This window comes from Cervus canadensis, chromosome X (assembly GCF_019320065.1).
Source record: "Cervus canadensis isolate Bull #8, Minnesota chromosome X, ASM1932006v1, whole genome shotgun sequence".
Taxonomy (NCBI): domain Eukaryota; kingdom Metazoa; phylum Chordata; class Mammalia; order Artiodactyla; family Cervidae; genus Cervus; species Cervus canadensis.
The window spans coordinates 107113383-107136153 of record NC_057419.1 but is presented as its reverse complement, the minus strand read 5'-3'; positions in this window follow the sequence as shown (position 1 = coordinate 107136153).

Genomic DNA, 22771 nt, shown 5'->3' with positions numbered 1-22771 from the left:
TTCAGGGACCCCAAATTGACAAAGCAATCTTGAAAAAGAATAAAGTTGGAGGCCTCATATTTCCTGACTTCAAAGCATAATTATAAAGTTGTGTGTGTGTGCCAAGTTGCTTTAGTTGTGTCTGACTCTTTGTAACCCTATGGACTGTAGCCCACCAGGCTCCTCTGTCCAGGGGATTCTCCAGGCAAGAATACTGCAGTGGGTTGCCATTTCCTTCTCCAATTATAAAGTTACAATAATCAAAAGAGTATGAAACTAGCATAAATGCAGACACATAGACCAGTGGAACAGAATAGAAAACCTAGAAGTAAACTCTCACACATATATGTTGATAAGTGGTTAATATCCAGAACATATAAAGAACTCCTACAACAATAAATAAATAACCTGCTTTAAAAATAGAGCAAAAGAGAAGAGTAGGAATTTCTTTAAAGAAGATATACAAATGGTCAACAAGCATATGAAAAGATGTTCAAAATCATAAGCATTAGAGAAATGAAAATGAAAATCACAGTGAGTTATTACATCATACTTGTTAGGATTTATGCTATCAAAAAAAAAACCCAAACAAACAGAAAACAAATGTTGGCAAACATGTGGAGAAAATGAAACCATTGTTCTCTGTTGGTGGGAAGGTAAAATGGTGCAGTACTTTTGGAAAACACTATGGCAGTTCCTCAGAAAACTGAAAACAGAATTAACATATGATCCAGCAATCTCTCACTTGGATGTATATCCAAAAAATTTAAATCAAGATCTCAGATATTTGCGCACCCAAGTACATTAAAAAATTCAAGAGTTAGAGGTAGCCTACATGTGCATTTGTCTGATGAATAAAGAAAATGTGATATATACATACAATGGAATATTATTCAGCCTTAAAAAAGAAAGAACATCTTGTCCCATGCTACAACATGTATTAACCTTGAATACATTATGATGAGAAATAAAGCAGTTGAAAAAGACAAACACTGAGTGGTTACACTTATACGAGGTATATAGAGTAGTCAAAATCATGGAAATGGAATGTAGAATGATTGATTGTCAGGGGCTGAGGGGAAAGCGGAATGGCAGTTGTTGTTTGTTGGGATTTATTTTTGCAAGATTAAAAGGTTTTAGGGATCTGTTACACAATACCGTGAATAGACTTAACACTGCTGAACTTTATGTTTAAAATTGCTAAGAGAATAAAGTTTATTTTATGTGTTTTTCACTGTAATTAAAATTAAGAAAAAAATAGAAATGTTAAAAAAAATTTTCCAAACTTTTGTGGCCACAGTTATGACTATAGCAAAAAAAAAAAAAAAATCAGTTCCCCTAAAACCTTAAAAAGAAAGTTTTGCATGTATGATATATCTGTGAATCAGGTGGCTTGAGACTTTCCAAAGGTCATCCAGACAGTTGTGAGCTGGAAACTAGATCTGCTAGTCAGTGCAAAGGGGTTTTCTCTGGACTTTCCTCTTTACCACCACACTCTCTGATAGCATGGCATCTGGCACACAGAGAATATTCAAGTAAAAATACTGAAAAGAGGTGACTGCTTCCCATATCACCTAATCACTTCCCTCCTCTGTTAGTTAAGGGAAAAGAAAATATATTCTTCAGGTGTGGACCAGACCAAGGCATCCTGCATGTAAATAATCTGACTCCAGTTTAATAAAATGTATATGACATAAGAGTTCCAAAATATTCTGAAACACAGAACAGTTTGGCTAAAACAGAGTATTGTGATTGATTGTCTCTATTTGACACAGCCTCCACTGAATACTGAGTTTTACACCTGTAGGATTTCCTACTGTGGTGTGCCTTGCCCCCAAACACAAGTTTTCTACTGACTGATTTAAAAACACATTCAAAGTGATATTTTGGGACCTTTGATTTTCCACAAAGTACTTTTGAAGTCTATTATGTTATATATTTCTTTCAGCCACCAGGTGGCATGAGCTTTGCTCCTGAAATATGCAATAAAAATGTATAATAAAATGTATCCTGAAGAGAGAAATTATATCAAGTCTTACATATCTAATAAAAAGATAATGATAGTGAATTTTATCATGAATTCAATCAATGAAAATCTACATGCTAATAGATTTGATAGTTATGAAGAACACATCACAGAAAGACCTTAGGAGCTTTAGGGTAGACATTTATCCTACTGAGAGCTCCCAAATAAAATTTTTAATTGATTCAAGATAGTTGAGCACAATTATCTAGAATTATACTTTCTTAAGGCATTAATTTCATTAGTGAAATTAATGGTCTTGTAAGATAAAGGTAAAAAGTCTATTTTCTCAATTCTGTTATAATTTGTAACCCTTTTAAGCAATGATAAATCCACACACTCAGTATCAGACCAAATGTAAAGATATGCTTCATTTTTAAGAAAACTGTCAAATATTAAGAAAAATTAGAAGGTAATTATTCATTTTCTTTTAAAAAGTCATTCGACAAGAGTTTGCAGCAACATTGCTTAAAGGAGTGAATTTCTCAAGAGAATTTAACTTTTCATCAGACATCACAGGAAGGGGAGGAAAGGGTAATCAGGAGTTTACAAAGTTGCACCAGACATTTGGGGCTGGAGGAGTCTTTGGAAATGTTGCAAGATGGTATCAACCATTTCCCCTCTCATTAGTTTATCTGTCTTTCTGCCTCCATCCCACATTCAAGTAGTCATGCCCTTTGGTGTTCACTATTCAGGAGAGCCATCTGACAAGGCACAAAGCAAATAGAGTTTTCTTAGCTTTGGGGTTCCAAAAACATGTACTCTTAGGGAATGGCTGTGACTACTGATATAGATAAAGAGATATATTAGCAGGGGTTTGAGGAACAGGTTTTTCCCAAAGGCTAAAATAAATCTCCAAGGGTCAAAATGAATGAGGCATCTGCTGATGCCAGCACAAGACTGCTTGCTATGGAGAGCCAAATCCAAGAGGATGAATGGCTGTGGAGTAAGTGTATACACATGGGGCCTCAGAGAGTCTCAAAGACGTTCATCCACCTCGAAGTAGCAAGGAGGTTGCAGGGAAAGTTGCATGTGCTAACTGGGAAAGATATATAACACCCTAGTGTTCATGGCAGCACTATTTGCAATGCTGAAGACAAGTGTCTGTGTGCTCAGTCATGTCTCACTCTGTGAGACCTTATGGACTGTAGCCCGCCAGGCTCCTCTGTCCATGGGATTTCCCAGGCAAGAATACTGGAGTGGTTAGCCACTCACTTCTTCAGGGGATCTTCCTGACCCAGGCATGGAACCTGGGTTGCCTGCATTGCAGGCAGATTTATTTACTGTCTGAGCCACCAGGGAAACCCCAAAGAAGGTGTGATATATATATACAGTGGGATACAACACAGTCATAAAAGGGGCCACATGCCTTAACCACTGATCTCAGGAGGTTAACCTTTGCTTACCAACATTAGGGATGATCATACCTAATGCCATGTCTCCAACCTGAGTCCTTCAAGATTGGTGACCCTTTTCTCTGAAAGTCACACTAGTAGAAAGGGTTGCCTAACGTTTGTTGAGTGGGGACCACCTATGGCTCAGATGGTAAAGAATTTGCCTGCAGTGCTAGATACCCAGGTTTGATTCCTGTGTCCTGGAGAAAGGAATGGCAATCCCCTGCCATGTTCTTGCCTGGAGAATTCCATGGATAGAGGAGCCAGGTGGTCTACAGTCCATGGGGTCACAAAGGGTCGGACACGACTGAGTGGCTTTCAACATTTTTTTCAACATTTGTTGAGTACGTACTGTGTGTGAGACCCTTTCCTAGGCATTATACATATATGAATTCTACTAGTACTCGTCACACACCACATGTGGTTCTCTTACATTAGGCGTTTCCTTTAACTTCAGTTGAAACTGAAAATGGATCCCTAGTTTTGCTCTGTCCTGACATTTCATTCACCGTTAACACTATTAAAAACTTCGAAAAGCAAGCATAGTTCAGGACTTTACTGTGAACTCACTTTACATTCAATATCAGGGAGATAATACCAGGGTTAGTCATTCCTGGAGATGTCAGAGAAAATCACACTCCATGTTCAGTCGTGTCCGACTCTGCGACCCCATGGACTGGAGCCTGCCATGGGATTTTATCAGCAAGAATACTGGAGCGGGTTGCTATTTCCTTCTCCAGGGGATCTTGCCAACTTAGGGATGGAGCCCGGGTCTTCTGCATCTCCTATATTGCAGGCGGATGTTTTACCGCTGAACCACTGGGAAAGCTATCTAGAGAAAGTCAGACTTGACCTTTGACTTAAAAGGTGACTAGTAATTTGATGTGAAGGGTGGGGGTTAGACTAGCCCAGCAGAGGGAGTGGTGTGTTTAAAGAAAGGTTCTAGAACAGCAGTGTTGGCTCATTTTAGGAATATCTGACATCTTGGTCCAGGGCTTGTATTGAACTAGAGGGAAGGGAGGGGTGTTTGTGGCAAAGGCATGCACTGGACCAATGGACACTCTGAGGGTGAGAAACCAAAGCAAGTCACTTAGCCAGAGTGAGCTTGATTGGCTGTTCTACCATGTGGTTTCCTGCTCATTGTTACTCTCAAAAAAGTGGGGGGAAAAAAAAAGTGGGGGAAAAAAGTTAATCTGTGGAAACAAACAAACAAAAAGGTTATAAAAGAAAGCCAAGTGCTAGAGCTGTGATGGAAATATGGACTCCTTAGTCCAAAATTAGAAATTTTGAGGAAAATAAGTGATGATGTGTCGAATTCAGTAGCAATTGGAACTTATGGTATAGATAGGTCCACTAAATACTCAGTGTAGGAATAAGAAAAAGCAATTCAAGAAACTCCTCGTCAAGTGCTCTGGTAACAATTTAGTGAAAATGGAAAAAATGGTATTTAACTTCTGGTTAAATGTTTTAGTTATTCTTTACTGCATTTTCAGGGAGAAATTATTTACTGCAATGACTTGTAAATTTAGAATATTTTGTCTTAGACCTGATTCCTTGAAAATGTAAAGGATTTATACTATTATCCAATTTTGTCTTCCAGTGTGTCTCACAAAATATTCAAATTATTTACAAAGCTTTTGCATCTTCCTCCAATGTATTCTTTATGATAGCTGCTTAATATTGTTATATCAATACAATTTTTGTAATATACTGAACAATTCTTTGACTGAATATTTAATTTATTTACGTTTTTTTAAAGCTTTTGCATCTTCCTCCAATGTATTCTTTATGATAGCTGCTTAATATTGTTATATCAATACAATTTTTGTAATATACTGAACAATTCTTTGACTGAATATTTAATTTATTTATGTTTTTTAAAATATATAATAAATAAAGTGACCAAAAATGTTTTAATAAAGTAAACATAAAACTTTGTTTTGATTAGTCACTTAAAGTAAATTTCTGGGTGTGGAATCATTGGTCAAAAGGGTATTTTTATTTAACGTCTTATCACTTGCATCACTAAAGCAGTCACTGAAAGGGCTGCATTAACATATAATGGTGGTAGCCATAAATAAGCATATGTCTTTTCACAATTTCTCCAGCATTGGGATTTATTATTCTGTTTATTTTTACTTCTTTACTATACAAAAATTTGGGTCTCATTTTTGTTAAATTTGGCATTCCTTTAACCAACTTGAACTTATTTTTTTTGAACTTATTTTTTATGCATATTTACTGTAAGAACTGTGTGGATCCTCTTATAGACAGATATTTTTCAACAGTAAATACTACAGTTCTACCAGGTCCTTGACTGGTTGAATCCATGGATGCAGAGGCATCACAGATGGAGGTGCCAGCTATAAATTATATGGGGATTAATCCCTGCATTGTTCAAGGGTCAAATGTATTTGTATTTCTTGTGAGAACTGACATGAAAGATCAATTGATAATTTCTTACCTGGAATTTTGGTGTCATCACCTACCTTTTTCATTCTCGTCGCTTTCATCTAGGTAGCTACCATAATTATCCATTGTATTTTGCATTCACAGACACAATGTTAATGCATAATTCTTCCCCACTATCTAATTCACTCATTATGTCAGTCATCCCTGAATTGGAAAATGAAGTAGAAGGGTGGGGACAAACAACCTATAGACTTTTAAAAATGCCACTATTAAGGAACTTAATAAGTAATAAACAGTAATCCCCAAACTTTTATGATTCAAGAAAATAAATTATGGCAACAGTGTAAATAATTATGATATTACTATAGCAACTGCTATGGGCTTCTATAAAGTTGAATATTCAGATTCAGTTACCATAAATATTCAAATATTCAATTACTTATTTGAAGCTTAGTTCAAATGAAGATTTCTTTTGACAGTTTCAAAGCATACTCTATCTCTAAGTGGTTTTAGAGTCAAGTAGTTTCATTGAACAGGCTTTCCAGGCTATTGTGGCAATTGTGGTTGATGGGATCAGTTAAAATTTCAAATAATGTTAATATTCATGGATTTTGCAGACCGACTTCAGCTTACTTTTTAAAATGTGTGAGAATTGGAGGTTCTTTTATATTGAATATCCTGTACTCTTACTAATAGTAATAATATGTCAGAGACATTTGGTCATGAGTATGTTAACTAAAATATTTTAATTAGATAGCAAATGTGTGTTATAAGTAACCAAGATGTTTAAAGATAATGTTCAGTCTGTTGAGCACTATTTGCCTAACATTTACTATGCGAGATAATATTTTTTTTAGGCATTATCATGTATTAGTTCTTTTAATACTTGTCACAACACTACAAGGAGTACAGGGGAGGACAAATAATGTTTCCTTTACCCTTTTAGGTTATTGGCTGAGATTCCCTGTAATAAAAGACAAAGAACAGAAGTTTAATAACATGTACACCTCATGTATGCATGGGAGAGACCCAGGAGAAATGAGATAAGGAATTCAAAGAGATGACTTTCAAATTTAGGAGCAAAGGTGATATAGGGTTTTCAGGGGAGAAAAAATGATTTTTCAGAAAGATGGGAGGTAGGAGAGTTTGTGACAAAGCTCGTCTGGGGGTAGTAAATGGAGCTCAGAGTCTCTCCCTGCCATTGCTGTTTTTCAAGTACCTAGAGCCCCAGATGGGTTTCCCAGGTGGTGCTAATGGTAAAGAACCTGCCTGCCATTGCAGGAGATATAAGAGACAGGGGTTCAGTCCCTGGGTTGGGAAGATCCCCTGGAGAAGGAAATGGCAACCCACTCCAGTAATCTTGCCTGGGAAATCCCATGGACAGAGGAGTTTGGCGGACTGGAGTTTGGCGGGCTATAGTCCATGATATCACAAAGAGTTGGACATGATTTAGCGACTGCTGCTTCTGCTGCTGCTGCTAAGTCACTTCAGTCATGTCCGACTCTGTGTGAACCTATAGACGGCAGCCCACCAGGCTCCCCCGTCCCTGGGATTCTCCAGGCAAGAACACTGGAGTGGGTTGCCATTTCCTTCTCCAGTACATGAAAGTGAAAAGTGAAAGTGAAGTCGCTCAGTCATGTCCGACTCTTAGCGACCTCATGGACTGCAGCCTACCAGGCTCCTCTGTCCATGGGATTTTCCAGGCAAGAGTACTGGAGTGGGGTGCTATCACCTTCTCCGGACTTAGCAACTAAACAATAACAAATATGGTGGGGATATTCTATTTTCCATTTTTATAATAAGTTCAAATTTTCAATGATAAACATGTATCCCTTCTATACTGGTAAAAATAGAATATGCTTTTAAGAGTGTTTGCATCTTTTCTGCTGACTGGGACAGACGTTCAGCTTTGTGCCTGCTCAGATAGAAGACACATGTCAGCTTCAGCCATCCAGATGGGCATTTGAGTAGTCACTATCTGGGCATTTGGTTTTACCCACAGGGCAGGAAGAACAGCCAACATGAGAAAAAGCTGTTCCTTTGCTTTATGAAATAATAAAGAGTAAAAAAAAATAGATCTAAGACATGATCGATCTCACAAGAGGGGTATACAAACAAAGAGCCTTCTGGTGAAACCAAGAAGAAATGTGTGGTTAGGTAGAGCTTTTCCCTTGGAGAAAAGGAAAACAATAGTTGGCTGCAAACAGCAGCTGAAAATATAGGATGTCACAAAGATATTTTTTTTTAGACCTTATGATGATGTCAACTGCAGTGAAAATACGCCTACTTCCATTCTCAAACGTGAAGGCTTTGAATTCAGTCTTTCTTACAACACAGTTAAATCTAGCAAAAGAAAAAAATGGTCACCTAAAAAGGCACCCAAATAACATGATAAAAAGCAGTTTGATTCCATTCATCCTGACAAGCATTTATTGAGTACATAACATGAACTAGGGGCAGGTAGGGCTCGGCACTAAGAATATAAATAAAACATGATCATGGCTCATGAGAGGTTTTCACCTACTGGGTATGCAGACATGAAAACAGTTTGTTTTAGTATAACAGGGTAAGTATAAGTGATGCTGTCAAAGAGTTGCTGTATTTGTTACATGCAGGTTAAATGGGATAAACATACACCCTCAAGGGAATAGAGTTGCTACTAGGTACAAGGACCTCCTTTATGCACTAGGCATATGCCTAGTTTGTGAACTCTGCAAAGGTAAGGAGCATGACTATTTTGTCCTCCATTGCATAACCTGAGCTGTAGCCTGCTACCTGACTTTGACTAATTGGACGAGCAACTTTGCTGCCCAACCCCCACCTCCAGATGTTTCTGCTAGAACAGGGATTGGAAAATCATGGACCAAATCTTGCCCCTTTTTTGTAGGGCTCACTTGCTGAGAAAGGTTTTTATTTTTGGAAAGGGTAGATAACACCTATGTTTTACCTCCTAGTCCATGAAGTATCTGTGCTAAGTTTAGAGAGCAGAAAATGGTAAAGGGGTTGTGAACAGCTCAGGTTCACAGTGCCAGTCCTTGCTACATAAAGGGAGTTCCATCTGTGGTCTACTTAAGGTAGGGGTCCTCAACCTCTAGGATTTAATGCCTGATGATCTAAGGTGGAGCTGATGTAATAATAAAAGAAAGAAAGTGCACCATATATGTAATGTGTTTGAATCATCCAGAAACCTTACCATCCCCCACCAGTCTGTGGAAAAATTGTCTTCCACTAAACCTATCCCTGGTGCCTAATGTTGGGGACCACTAAATTATGGAATTTCTATCAAACTGTTAGAGGTATTCACACAACTGGTATGGTCCCAAGTAGCAATGACTCCCTTAGATGTCATTGGCTCAACATAAGGCTGTGTCTAGATGCTGAGTTTTGTAAGTGGAAGAAAGGGCGTGGGTATTTCTGCTCTTTGATCTTCCATACCCAGGGCAAGGCCTGGTACACTGTTCAGTTCATTCGCTCAGTCATGTCCAACTCTTTGCAACTCCATGGACTACAGCACGCTAGGCTTCCCTGTCCATCACCAACTCCCAGAGCTTGCTCAGACTCATGTGTATTTAGTCAGGGATGCCATCCACCCATCTCATCCTCTGGATCCCCTTTTCTTCCTGACTTCAATCTTTCCCAGCATAGGGTCTTTTCCAATGAGTCAGTTCTTCACATCAGGTAGCCAAAGTATTGGAGCTTCAGTTTCAGCATCAGTCCTTCCAATGAATATTCAGGACTGATTTCCTTTAGGATGGACTGGTTGGATCTCCTTGCAGTCCAAGGGACTCTCAAGAGTCTTCTCCAACACCACAGTTCAAAAGCATCAGTTCTTTGGCACTCAGCATTCTTTATAGTCCAACTCTCACATCCATACATGATTACTGGAAAAACCATAGCTTTGACTAGATGGACCTTTGTCAGCAAAGTAATGTCTCTGCTTTTTAATATGCTATCTAGGTTGGTCATGGCCTTTCTTTCAAGGAGCAAGTGTCTTTTAATTTCATGGCTGCAGTCACTATCTGCAGTGATTTTGGAACTCAAAGAAATAAAGTCTGTCACTATTTCCAGTTTTCCCATTTGCCATGAAGTGATGGGACCAGATGCCATGATCTTAGTTTTTTGAATGTTGAGTTTTAAGCCAACTTTTTCACTCTCCTCTTTCACTTTCATCAAGAGATCCCTGATGAGTGCATGAAACAATGAATTAATATATCACAGAGGAGGAAATCACTTTACACTTCAATGGAGGCTATGAAAGTGTTAGTTGCTCAGTCCCATCTGACTCTTTGCGATCCCATGGCCTGTAGCCTGCCCGACTCGCCTATCCATGGGATTTCCCAGGCAAGAGTACCTGAGTGGGTTGCATTCCTTTCTCCAGGGGAACTTCCAGACCCAGGGATCAGACCCTGCATTGCGGGCAGATTCTTTACCATTTGAGCCACGAGAGAAGCCCTCAACGGAGGCTACACTGAAGTTAACCATAGAGCTCAATTAATTTTAAAGGTGAAAATTATGTTAGTTTGGCAGATTCATTCTAATCTAGTATCCTTGGTTATAAAAATTCATAAACCCTCCCTCCCTACCTTTTTTTCTTTTTTTCCCAGTCTTCATGTCTAGTGCTTCCCAGGTGGTGCTAGTTGTAAAAAAACCACCTGCCAATACAGGAGACATAAGAGACACAAGTTTGATCCCTGGGTTGGGAAGATCCCCTGGAGGAGGGAATGGCAACCCACACCAGTATTCTTGCCTGGAGAATCCCATGGATAGAGGAGCCTGGTGGGCTATGGTCCATAGGGTCGCAAAGAGTCAGACACGATTGAAGTGACCTAGCATACATGCACGTATGTCTAGTGCTTCCATGGTCACCTGCCTTTTAACTCCTACCTATCTCATGCAACTTGAACAGAAACTGCTCTAGTTTGTCTGGGTTTAATTCTGATTTTCTCAGCTTGTCTTTGAGACCTAGAATTCCCATTCCAGCATGTATGATTTTCTTTCATTTTATGTAATATATAAATAAATATATATATATAATTATATATGTTTTATATATATATATATATAAAATCTAAGAAGGATTTTTTTTATCTATTTTTATTATTTGGAGGCTAATTACTTTACAGTATTGTAGTGGTTTTTGCATACATTGACATGAATCAGCCATGGATTTATATGTGTTCCCCATCCTGAACCCCCCTCCCACCTCCCTTCCCATCCCATCCCTCTGGGTCATCCCAGTGCACCAGCCCTGAGCACTTGTCTCATGCATCCAACCTGGGCTGGCGATCTGTTTCACACTTGATAATATACATGTTTTGATGCTATTCTCTCAGATTATTCCACCCGCACCTTCTCCCATAGAGTCCAAAAGTCTGTTCTATACATCTATGTCTCTTTTTCTGTCTTGCATATAGGGTTATTGTTACCATCTTTCTAAATTCCATATATATGCGTTAGTATACTGTATTGGTGGTTTTCTTTCTGGCTTACTTCAGTCTGTATAATGAGCTCCAGATTTATCCATCTCATTAGAACTGATTCAAATGTATTCTTTTTAATGGCTGAGTAATATTCCATTGTGTATATGTACCACAGCTTCCTTATCCATTTGTCTGCTGATGGACATCTAGGTTTCTTCCATGCCCTGGTTATTATAAACAGTGCTGTGTTGAATATTGGGGTGCACGTGTCTCTTTCAGATCTGGTTTCCTCAGTGTGTATGCCCAGGACTGGGATTGCTGGGTCATATGGCAGTTCTGTTTCCAGTTTTTTAAGCAACCTCCACACTGTTCTCCATAGTGGCTGTACTGCTTTGCATTCCCACCAACAGTGCAAGAGGGTTCCCTTTTCTCCACACCCTCTCCAGTATTTATTGCTTATAGACTTTTGGATAGCAGCCATCCTGACTGGCGTGTAATGGTACCTCATTGTGGTTTTGATTTGCATTTCTCTGATAATGAGTGATGTTGATCATCTTTCCATGTGTTTGTTAACCATCTGTATGTCTTCTCTGGAGAAATGTCTGTTTAGTTCTTTGGCCCATTTTTTGATTGGGTCGTTTATTTTTCTGGGATTGAGCTGCAGGAGCTGCTTGTATATTTTTGAGATTAATTCTTTGTCAGTTGCTTCATTTGCTATTGTTTTCTCCCATTCTGAAGGCTGTTTTTTCACCTTGCTTATAGTTTCCTTTGTTGAGCTTTTAAGTTTAATTAGGTCCCATTTGTTTATTTTTGCTTTTATTTCCATTAATCTGGGAGGTGGGTCATAGAGGATCTTGCTGTGATTTATGTCAGAGAGTGTTTTGCCTATGTTCTCCTCTAGGAGTTTTATAGTTTCTGGTCTTACATTTAGATCTTTAATCCATTTTCAGTTTATTTTTGTGTATGGCATTAGAAAGTGTTCTAGTTTCATTCTTTTGCAAGTGGTTGACCAGTTTTCCCAGCACCACTTGTTAAAGAGGTTGTCTTTTTTCCTTGTATATTCTTGCCTCCTTTGTAGAAGATAAGGTGTCCATAGGTACATGGATTTATCTCTGGGCTTTCTATTTAGTTCCATTGATCTATATTTCTGTCTTTGTGCCAGTACCATACTGTCTTGATGACTGTGGCTTTTTAGTAGAGCCTGAAGTCAGGCAGGTTAATTCCTCCAGTTCCATTCTTCTTTCTCAAGATTGCTTTGGCTCTTCGAGGTTTTTTGTATTTCCATATAAATTGTGAAATTATTTGTTCTAGTTCTGTGAAGAATACCGTTGGTAGCTTGATAGGGATTGTATTGAATCTATAGATTGCTTTAGGTAGTATAATCATTTTCACAATATTGATTATTTCAATCCATGAACATGGTATCTTTCTCCATCTATTTGTGTCCTCTTTGATTTCTTTCATCAGTGTTTTATAGTTTTCTATATATAGATCTTTTGTTTCTTTAGGTAGATATATTCCTAAGTATTTTATTTTTTTTTGTTGCAATGCTGAATGGTATTGTTTCCTTAATTTTTCTTTCTGTTTTCTCTTTGTTAGTGTATAGGAATGCAAGGGATTTTTGTGTGTTAGTTTTATATCCTGCAACTTTACTATATTCATTGATTAGCTCTAGTAATTTTCTGGTAGAGTCTTTAGGGTTTTCTGTGTAGAAGATAATGTCATCTGCAAACAGTGAGAGTTTTACTTCTTCTTTTCCTATCTGGATTCCTTTTATTTCTTTTTCTGCTCTGATTACTATGGCCAAAACTTCTAAAACTATGCTGAATAGTAGTGGTGAGAGTGGGCACCCTTGTCTTGTTCCTGACATTAGGGGAAATGCTTTCAGTTTTTCACCATTGAGGATAATGTTTGCTGTGGGTTTGTCACATAGAGCTTTTATTATGTTGAGGTATGTTCCTTCTATTCCTGCTTTCTGGAGAGTTTTTATCATAAATGGATGTTGAATTTTGTCAAAGGCTTTTTCTGCATCTATTGAGATAATCATATGGTTTTTACCTTTCAATTTGTTAATGTGGTGTATTACATTGATTGATTTGCAGATATTAAAGAATCCCTGCTTTCCTGGGATAAAGCCCATTTGATCATGATGTATGATTTTTTTAATATGTTGTTGTATTCTGTTTGCTAGAATTTTGTTAAGGATTTTTGCATCTATGTTCATCAGCGATATTGGCCTGTAGTTTTCTTTCTTTCTTTCTTTCTTTTTTTTTTTTTTGTGGCATCTTTGTCTGGTTTTGGAATTAGGGTGATGGTGGCCTCATAGAATGAGTTTGGAAGTTTACCTTCTTCTGCAATTTTCTGGAAGAGTTTGAGTAAGATAGGTGTTAGCTCTTCTCTAAATTTTTGGTAGAATTCAGCTGTGAAGCCATCTGGTCCTGGGCTTTTGTTTGCTGGAAGATTTCTGATTACAGTTTCGATTTCCGTGCTTGTGATGGGTCTGTTAAGATCTTCTATTTCTTCCTGGTTCAGTTTTGGAAAGTTATACTTTTCTAGGAATTTGTCCATTTCTTCCAAGTTGTCCATTTTATTGGCATAGAGCTTCTGGTAGTAGTCTCTTATGATCCTTTGTATTTCAGTGCTGTCTGTTGTGATCTCTCCATTTTCATTTCTAATTTTGTTGATTTAGTTCTCCCTTTGTTTCTTAATGAGTCTGGCTAAAGGTCTGTCAATTTTTTTTTTATCTTTTCAAAAACCAGCTTTTAGCTTTGTTGATTTTTGCTATGATCTCTTTTGTTTCTTTTGCATTTATTTCTGCCCTAATTTTTAAGATTTATTTCCTTCTACTAACCCTGGGGTTCTTCATTTCTTCCTTCTCTAGTTGCTTTAGGTGTAGATTAAGGTTATTTATTTGACTTTTTCCTTATTTCTTAAGGTAAGTCTGTATTGCTATGAACTTTCCCCTTAGCACTGCTTTCACAGTGTCCCATAGGTTTTGGGTTGTTGTGTTTTATTTTCATTTGGTTCTATGCATATTTTGATTTCTTATTTGATTTCTTTTATGATTTGTTGGTTATTCAGAAGCATGTTATTTAGCCTTAATTTTTAAGTTAATTAGTTTAGAATATATCTCCTACATTTCTAGACCCTGTTGAGAGGTTATATATTTGCAGGATTTGAATGGTTATTTGAATGAATATTTTACTGGTTTTAATTAAACTTGTTAAAAAAACAAAATGTGTCTATTAATTTCAAAAACTCAAACAATCCACAGGTAGAGTTAACCGTTAGAGTGCCCTTTGACATCCATGGATTCCCAGCTCCCCAACTCTGCTCTCCCATACAATCCCCTCCCCTCCTCACAGAGGAAACATTTTTTGCTAAGCAGTTTTACTCTGCACATTTTAAATATATATAAAAATGTTTTTATACACACAAATATACACACAAAGGATATTTTGCATTTTATTTTGAGTAAATGACATAAAATTCATAGTGTATTTTAGCATGAACCTTTTTCCATATTAATATCTCATTGTATTGAACTCTCCATAGAATTCAATAGTATGCACATACTATTATTTAATTAGTTAATTGTTCTTTAGGAGTGAACAATTGTGTCATTTACAGCACTGTTGACACTCATGTGGGTTTTTTCATTCCCCCCAATTGACTAGCCTTTTATTTTATCTTTGTGCATTTCCCCTTTTATCCCTTAAATCATACAGGAATTTTGGGTAGGAGACTTCCTGAAATAGCATCAATTTGGAATGGAATGCTTCATATATCATTCAAATGAAAGCTTATTCTTTCCCAAGAATATCTTTCAGATGTCTTAACTTTGCATGTACTGTTTCAATTATTTCTCAACCATTTTCTGTGCCCAGATCACATTCTTGTCAGTTTCTTGACAGTACTTTCAATGTGGGATGGTTGGTCCATCTTTCCTGTTTTCCTGAATTAAGTAAACAGTAAATAGAAGCAGAAGTAAGTTCAAACATGGGACTGTTTTAAGGCTGTCTGCATTATAAATAGCCGGAAAGAGATGAGAAAACATTTCAGTCCCCAACTGAGTGGTGGCTCAGACAGCAATACATTAAGTGCAATAGGAGAACACATAACTATCCTGTGAGTGTGCAGAGGAGGATAGCTTAACTCTGCTTGGAGGAGTCAGGGAGTGCTTCTGAGAGGAGGTGAGAATTTACCTGAAACTTCAAGGAAGAGTATTCCATGTGGGCAGGAGGAAAGGGGTATTCAAGGAGGAGAAGTGGTTATAAAGGCATGGAGGAATGACAATGTGCATTCAGAAATGAATGGTGCATTCAGAAAGGTTCAGGGCTCCTTGAATGAAGGGTGCATGTGGAGGCCAAGTTGATAAGGGCCAAGTGACAGGAAGGGTCAAATAAGGAGTGAAGATTTGATTGTGAGAGCCATGAGAAAGTCTCTTGTTCTTTCGCCTGGGACATATTCCTTTGCCCCCTCCTTTTGTTTTATTTGCTATTTGTATTTTTATGTCTGTGGCAGTTAGTTACATTTCTTGATCTTCGAGCAGTGGCCCTCTATAAGAGATGCCCTATGCATCCCAGCAGTACACTCCCCTCTCATCACCCAAGCTGGAGGCTCTCAGGTTTCCCCCTGTCAGGGCTGCAGCAGGGGTCCCTCAGTTGTGGCGTGCTGTGTATGCGGGTGGTCTGGCAGGCTTGGTCAGCCCTTCGTCTGCGGGTTGCCAGGCCCTCTCTCATGTGGATGCTGCTGGTAGCAGGTCAGCAGGGCCTGGTCACAAGGTGGTGGGTTGCTGACTCTTGCCCCACTTCTCCCCTGGCTAGTGCTGACTCACTGGTGGGCGGAGTCAGGGTCCCAAAGCCTCTGGGGCTCTTGCATGTGAAGCCACATCCTGGGTTAGTCCCTATCCACCGGCTGGCAGAGCTGGCTCCTGGAGTCTGGCTACAGGGCCAGGAATCGTGGAGCTCCTTTCAGGTCGTTGGATGGCAGGGGGTGGGGGTGGGTGGGGGGTGCAGTTCCTGACACAGTTGGGTGTGGGGTCTGGGGTGTCACCACCATTCGCCTCTGGTGGGCAGGGCCAGGGCCCAGCTGGGCTCAGGGTAGGGTCTGGCTGGCATTTGAGGGGGTCATAGTATTCTTGCTTCTGGTGTCTGTCCCCCCGTGGACAGAGCCTGGTCCTCACCTCAGGTGTGCAGAGCCCGTCTAGGGGGCGTGTCCAGAGGCAGCTGTGGGCTCCTCAGTCTTCAGCCTGGGTGCCTTAGCTGGACTGCGTGTTCCCCTTCCTCCCCACTCCCCTCCACACCGAGTTAGTTGTTTGGCCTGAGGCCTCCCAGCACTGTCGCCTGCAGGCTGTTGGGGGTGGGCAGGTCTTGGCACTGATAAGCAGAGGGAGGGTCCCATGGTGGGGCCCACTCACATTAGCAAAGGATGCTCCCAAATACCGCTGCCAACAGTGTCCCCGGGCTGCGCCTTGGCCACCCCTGCCTCTCCAGGAGACTCTCCAAGGCCAAAAGGTAGGTCGGGCCCAGGCTCCTATCCAATGATTGCTTTTGTGCCCTGTCCTGTGTTTGTGTGACCTTTTAAGCGTGGAGTCTCTGTCTCCCCAAGTCCCATGGGGCTCCTCCAGTTAAGCCCTGCTGCCCTTCAAAGGTAAATGCTCTGGGGGCTCTTCTTTCCAGAGCCAGACCCCTGGACTGGGGAGCCTTATGTGGAACTCCTGTGGCAGAATCTTTGTCATATAATTATTCCCCAGTTTGTGGGTCACTGCCTAGAGTCTATGGGATTTGATTATATTGTGAGTCTGCCCTGCTCTTCCTTCCCGTCTCCTTGTGGTTCCTTCCTGACATCGTTTTTTAAAATATTTCTTTATTTATGGCTGTGTCGGGTGTTGGTTTCAGCTCTCAGGCTTCTCTAGTTGTGTCGCTCAGGCTCCAGAGCTCATACGCTCTGTAGTTTGCAGCACGGGGGCTTATTGCCCAGATCAAGGACCAAACCCAGTGTCCCCTGCATTGGAAGGCAGATTCTTAACTACTGGACCACTAGGGAAGTCCCCTTCCTTTTCTCTTTAGTTGTATTAATAAATCTTTTTCTGGTTGGCTTGTCATTTTCACTGATGTTTGTTGTTGGGCTAGGTTTTGACCTTGAACACAGTTTTTAAAAACTTTCATTGCAGAAAATATTGGTTTGAAAGTTTGAAATCATTGAAGGCGCTGTTCAGTTTTTGTCTTCTTGGAATGTTGTGGCTGGGGGCGGAGGAATGGGGACCAGTGAGGTTGTGGGTCTGACTGGCAGCGTTGTAGCCTAGGGTACCATGTTCTTCTGAGGCCTGGGCAGCTGAGCCGGCACTTACACCAATGGCGGCATCCTAGACTTTTGCAAGCGGCTCCATCGACGATGATACAGAGATAAGCTGAGACAACAGAAATTGGTTCAAAGAGCAGAGCAGGAAAATGAGGCTGGAGGCCCGCAGGAGTTCCATGAGGGATTCGCCAATCTTTTTACATGAAACCTGCGGCCTCAGTGAAGCAGTTAAAAGGGTTGGCGGTTATGGGAACAAATGACTGAACATTCAGTCAACTAGAATCACATATGAAACCTTGCTTAAAAAACAGTTAAATAAATCTCTATCTTCCTATGACTTAAAAATGATTTCATTTTCTGTATCATGATATACATTCAAACATTCACGATAGTAACATTGAGTGAGCTCCACAGCATGTCAGGCACCATTTGAAGTGTGCTACGTGTTTTCTTCAAAGCTCATCATAGCCCTGTGAAGCAGGTATTAGTATCAGATGCTGAGGCAGAAAGGTGTGGGCCAATTTGTTCAAGGTGAAACTCCTGAGAGTTGAAGCCAGACACTCTGTTTGGAGCACTTTCCTCTTCACCACCACACGGACCGCTCACACAGAGAGAACAGAAGATTTGACATCACACCTCCAATCCTTTTGCCTCCTACAGAGAAGCTCACCACTTGTGTGCTTCCAAATCTTTCTGCGGCAAGATGTCCTTAGATACCGTATTTGTATCCACACTAATTTGCAAGCCGACTTCAAGCTAAAATGCATTTCGAAAGTTTATCCACTGCCTTTACCCTTGGGAAACAAATATCTTTCAAAGTTCAATGGCCACATTAAACATTTACCATTTACCTTTTATACTTCCTCCTCTGAACTTAAATTTCCCTACCAGTCTTCTGCTCTGAATTTTGAGTTTATGTACACAGTGTGTTGCCTTAACACTTTCAGAGATTATTCAGAAGCTCAGAAACCATGGCATGTTCTTGGAGGGGAGAAAAAAAATCAAGTTTATAAAGTTGGGTATTAAGCAAATTAGACCCTATTATAACAAAGAGACCTTTGGTTTTCATGCATGATGTGATGGATAAAAGATAACACAAGAATGTCATTCAGTGTTACTCTGCACATTTCATTTTTATCCTAATTGTGTGCAAATGAAAAGGGTCTCTGAACATTCAAAAGGACTTTTCACTACTCATTAACCACATATAAATGCATGGGCAGTGGTTTGCCCCAGAAGATTGCCTTGAAGGTGACTTGAATATATAGCTTCTGATTAAAGGGCAGACCTTTCCTCTTGGCTTCATCAATTCTTTGGCTCTCAGTGGTTAGAATTGCTAATAATTGTGGAATTTATTACCAGGTCTGATGGAGTTTGGGTCATAGTCTGTGCACCAGGGTCAAAGTAAAAAGAAAACTGCCATGTCATTTCTACGTGTGACCTCGAACCACATTTAAGTGGTTACAGCCCTAGCTCTTCAGATATCCAATTCTAGAGAGCTCAGGTTCATTCCCACATGTGTACCCTTTGCCCCAGCTACATAGACTACTGAAGGTCCTCAAGTCTTTCAGCTTTTTGTTTCTTTTGGCTCTATCCATTCTATATCTTCTCCCATTCAGAAACATTATTTTCCACTTAAAATTTATACAAATAATTTTAGAGTATTTTTGCAGTTTTGAAAAATCTATGTTGATATTAAAAATGAATTGCATGTATGATACATAAAAATTGCATATTCTTTGTAATAGATTTCAACAACACACAAATATACAGAGTCAAATGTGAAAGGTCCTCTTTATCATTGCTACTATCTCATGCATAAATTGTTTTGAGAATTTTTTTGTTCTTTTATTGTAATATATTGTACATTCAGAAAAATGCAGACATATTTTATATACATATATAATTTTATGTATCATACACATGATTTATATATACATGTATACGTATGATTGAAGGGGTGGTTTATGGTCTAACCTTCTATGTTTGCACTCCTAAAAATATAGTTCAGTTTTGCCAGTTTTTACACTTTATTTAAGTGGAATAGTGTATAATGTTTCTTACTTTTTTCACCCGCCATTTGGTTTGTGAAATGATTCATGAACTGTGATGTGTGGCAGCAGTTTTGTGTAGTATTCTAATCTGTGCATATAGAGATGAGCAGGCGAAGAAAGATAAGAAGGAGGAGGATTGAGGGAATTCTCCGGTCAAGATTACTGCAGTGGGTTGCCATTCCCTTCTCCAGTGGATCTTCTCAACCCAGGGATTGAACTCCTGTCTCCTGCACTGAGGGCAGATTCTTTACCATCTGAGCCATCAGGGAAGCACCAGATAGAGGGAAGGATGCAATTAATTTTTGAATATTGATTTTTTCCCACAACCTTGCAACCTTGTTAATTCTAATAAATTTATCTGTAGATTCATTAGGCTTCTCTAAATAGAAATTTAACAAATTGGCTCCTTTTTCTACACTTCTCACTATTCTTATCCTTTTTGATTACTTTCTGCCCTAGCTAGAACACCTAATACAGTGTTGAATATAGGCGATAATACCAGGCATCTTTATCTTAATCCTGTTCTCAGAGAGGAAACATAAATATATGTTTATTTATGTATGTTCACCCATAAGTGTATGTTTACCTCAGTTGTTTGCACATGCCTTTGTCAGAATAAGGGGGTATTTTTATATTCCTAGTTTGCTGAGAAATTTATTATTATTGTTTTTAAATCATGGATTGATGTTCAATTTTGTCAGATGTTTTTTCTGTATCTACTGGTACAATCACAAGTTTGGATTTTTATCTTTTGATGTGTTAATAGGTTGATTTACATGCTTTGATTTTCTAATGATACATCAACCTTACATTTCTGAGGTAAATGCAATTTAGATGTGAGGTATTATTCTTTGCATATATTGCTTTATTCATTTTGTTATTTCCTTGTGATTCTTATATTATGTTACTGAGTAAAACATAATATTTTTTCATTACTCCTTATTATGATTTGGTATCTACATTATGCTAGTCACATAAAAATAGTCTGGATGTGTTCCTTTTATTATTTTTCTTTTTTCTAGAAGATTTTGTGGAAGAGTGGAATTATTTTTTCCTTTATTATTTTGTTGTTGTGTTCAGTCACTAAGTTGTGTCCAGCTCTTTGCAACCCCATGGACTGCAGCACTCCAGGCTTCCCTATCCTCCACTGTCTCCTGGAGCTTGCTCAAACTCATGTCCATTGAGTTGGTATTGTTATCCAACCATCTCACCCTCTGTCTCCCCCTTTTCCTCCTGCCCTCAATCTTTCCCACCGTCAGGGTCTTTTCCAATGAATCTGTTCTTCTCATCAGGTGGCCAAAGTACTGGAGATTCAGCTTCAGCTTCAGCTTCAGCATCAGTCCTTCCAATGAATATTCAGGGTTGATTTCCTTTAGGATTGACTGGTTTGATCTATTGCAATCCAAGGGACTCTCAACAGTCTTCTCCAGCACCACAATTCTAAAGCATCACTTCTTCAGCACTCAGCCTTCTTTATGGTTCAACTCTCATCCATATGCTTTTCCATACTGGAAAAAACATAGCTTTGACTATACAGACCTTTGCTGGCAAAGTGATGTCTCTGCTTTTTAAAATGCTGTCTAGATTTGTCATAGCTTTCCTTCCAAGGAGTAAGTCTTTTAGTTTCATGGCCACAGTCATTGTCTACTGTGATTTTGGAGCCCAAGAAAATAAAATCAACCATTCTTTACACTTTCCCCCTTCTGTTTGCCATGAAGTGATGGGACAGGATGCCATGATCTTAGCTTTTATTAAGCTAGCTTTTTTTACCCTCCTCTTTCACCCTCATCAAGAGATTCTTTAGTTCCTCTCTGCTTTCTGTTATCAGAGTGGAATCATCTGCATAGCTGAGGTTGTTGATATTTCTTCCAGCGATTTTGATTTCAGCTTATGATTCACTCAGCCTGGCATTTCATATCATGTACTCTGCATATAAATTAAATGAACAGGGTAACAATATATACCCTTGGCATACTCCTTTCTCAATTTTGAGCTAGTCTGTTGTTCCATGTCTGGTTCTAACTGTTGCTTCTTGACCTGCATACACATTTCTTAGGAGGCAGGTAAGTTGATCTGGTATTCCCACCTCTTTAAGAATTTTCCACAGTTTGTTGTGATCCACACAGTCAAAGGCTTTCGTGTAGTCAATGAAGCAGAAGTAGATGTTTTCCTGGAATTCTCTTGCTTTTTCTGTGATCCATTGGATGTTGGCAATTTGATCTCTGGTTCCTCTGCCTTTTCTAAATCCAGTTTGTACATCTGTAATTTCTCGATTCATGTACTGCTGAAGCCTAGCTTGAAGGATTTCGAGGATTACCTTGCTAGCATATGAAATGAGAACAATGCTATGACAATTGGAACATTCTTTGTCATTGCCCCTCTTTGGGATTGAAATGAAAACTGACTTTTTCCAGTCCTGTGGCCACTGCCGAGTTTTTCAAATTTGCTGACATATTGAGTACAGTACTTTAATAGCATTGCCTTTTAGGATTTGAAATAACTCAGCTAGTATTTCATCTCCTCCACTAGCTTTGTTCATAATAATGCTTCCTAAGGCCCACTTGACTTCACACTCCAGGATGTCTGGCTGTAGGTAGTGACCACACAGCATCGTGACTGTCTGGGTCATTAAGACCTATTTTGTACAGTTCTGTGTATTCTTGCCACCTTTTATTAATCTCTTCTGCTTCTGTTAGTTTCTTACCCTTTCTGTCATATTTTGTGCCCATCTTTTCCTGACATATTCCTTGATATGTCCAGTTTTCTTGAAGAGATTTCTAGTCTTTCCCATTCTTTGGTTTTCCTCTATTTCTTTGCATTGTTCACTTAAGAAGGTTTTCTTATCTCTCCTTGCTAGTCTCTGGAACTCTGCATTCAGTTGGGTATATCTTTCTTTTTCTCCTTTGCCTTTCATTTCTCTTCTTTTCTCAGCTGTTTGTAAAGCCTCTTCAAACAACCACTTTGCATTTTTGCACCTCTTTTACTTTGGGGTGGTTTTGGTCACCACTTTCTGTACAGTATTAAGAACCTCCATCCATAGTTCTTCAGGCACTCTGTCTATCAGATCTAATTCCTTCAATCTATTTGTCACCTCTCTGTATAATCATAAGGGATCTGATTTTGGTCATACCTGAATGACCTAGTGGTTTTCTCTGCTTTCTTCAATTTAAGTCTGAATTTGGCAAT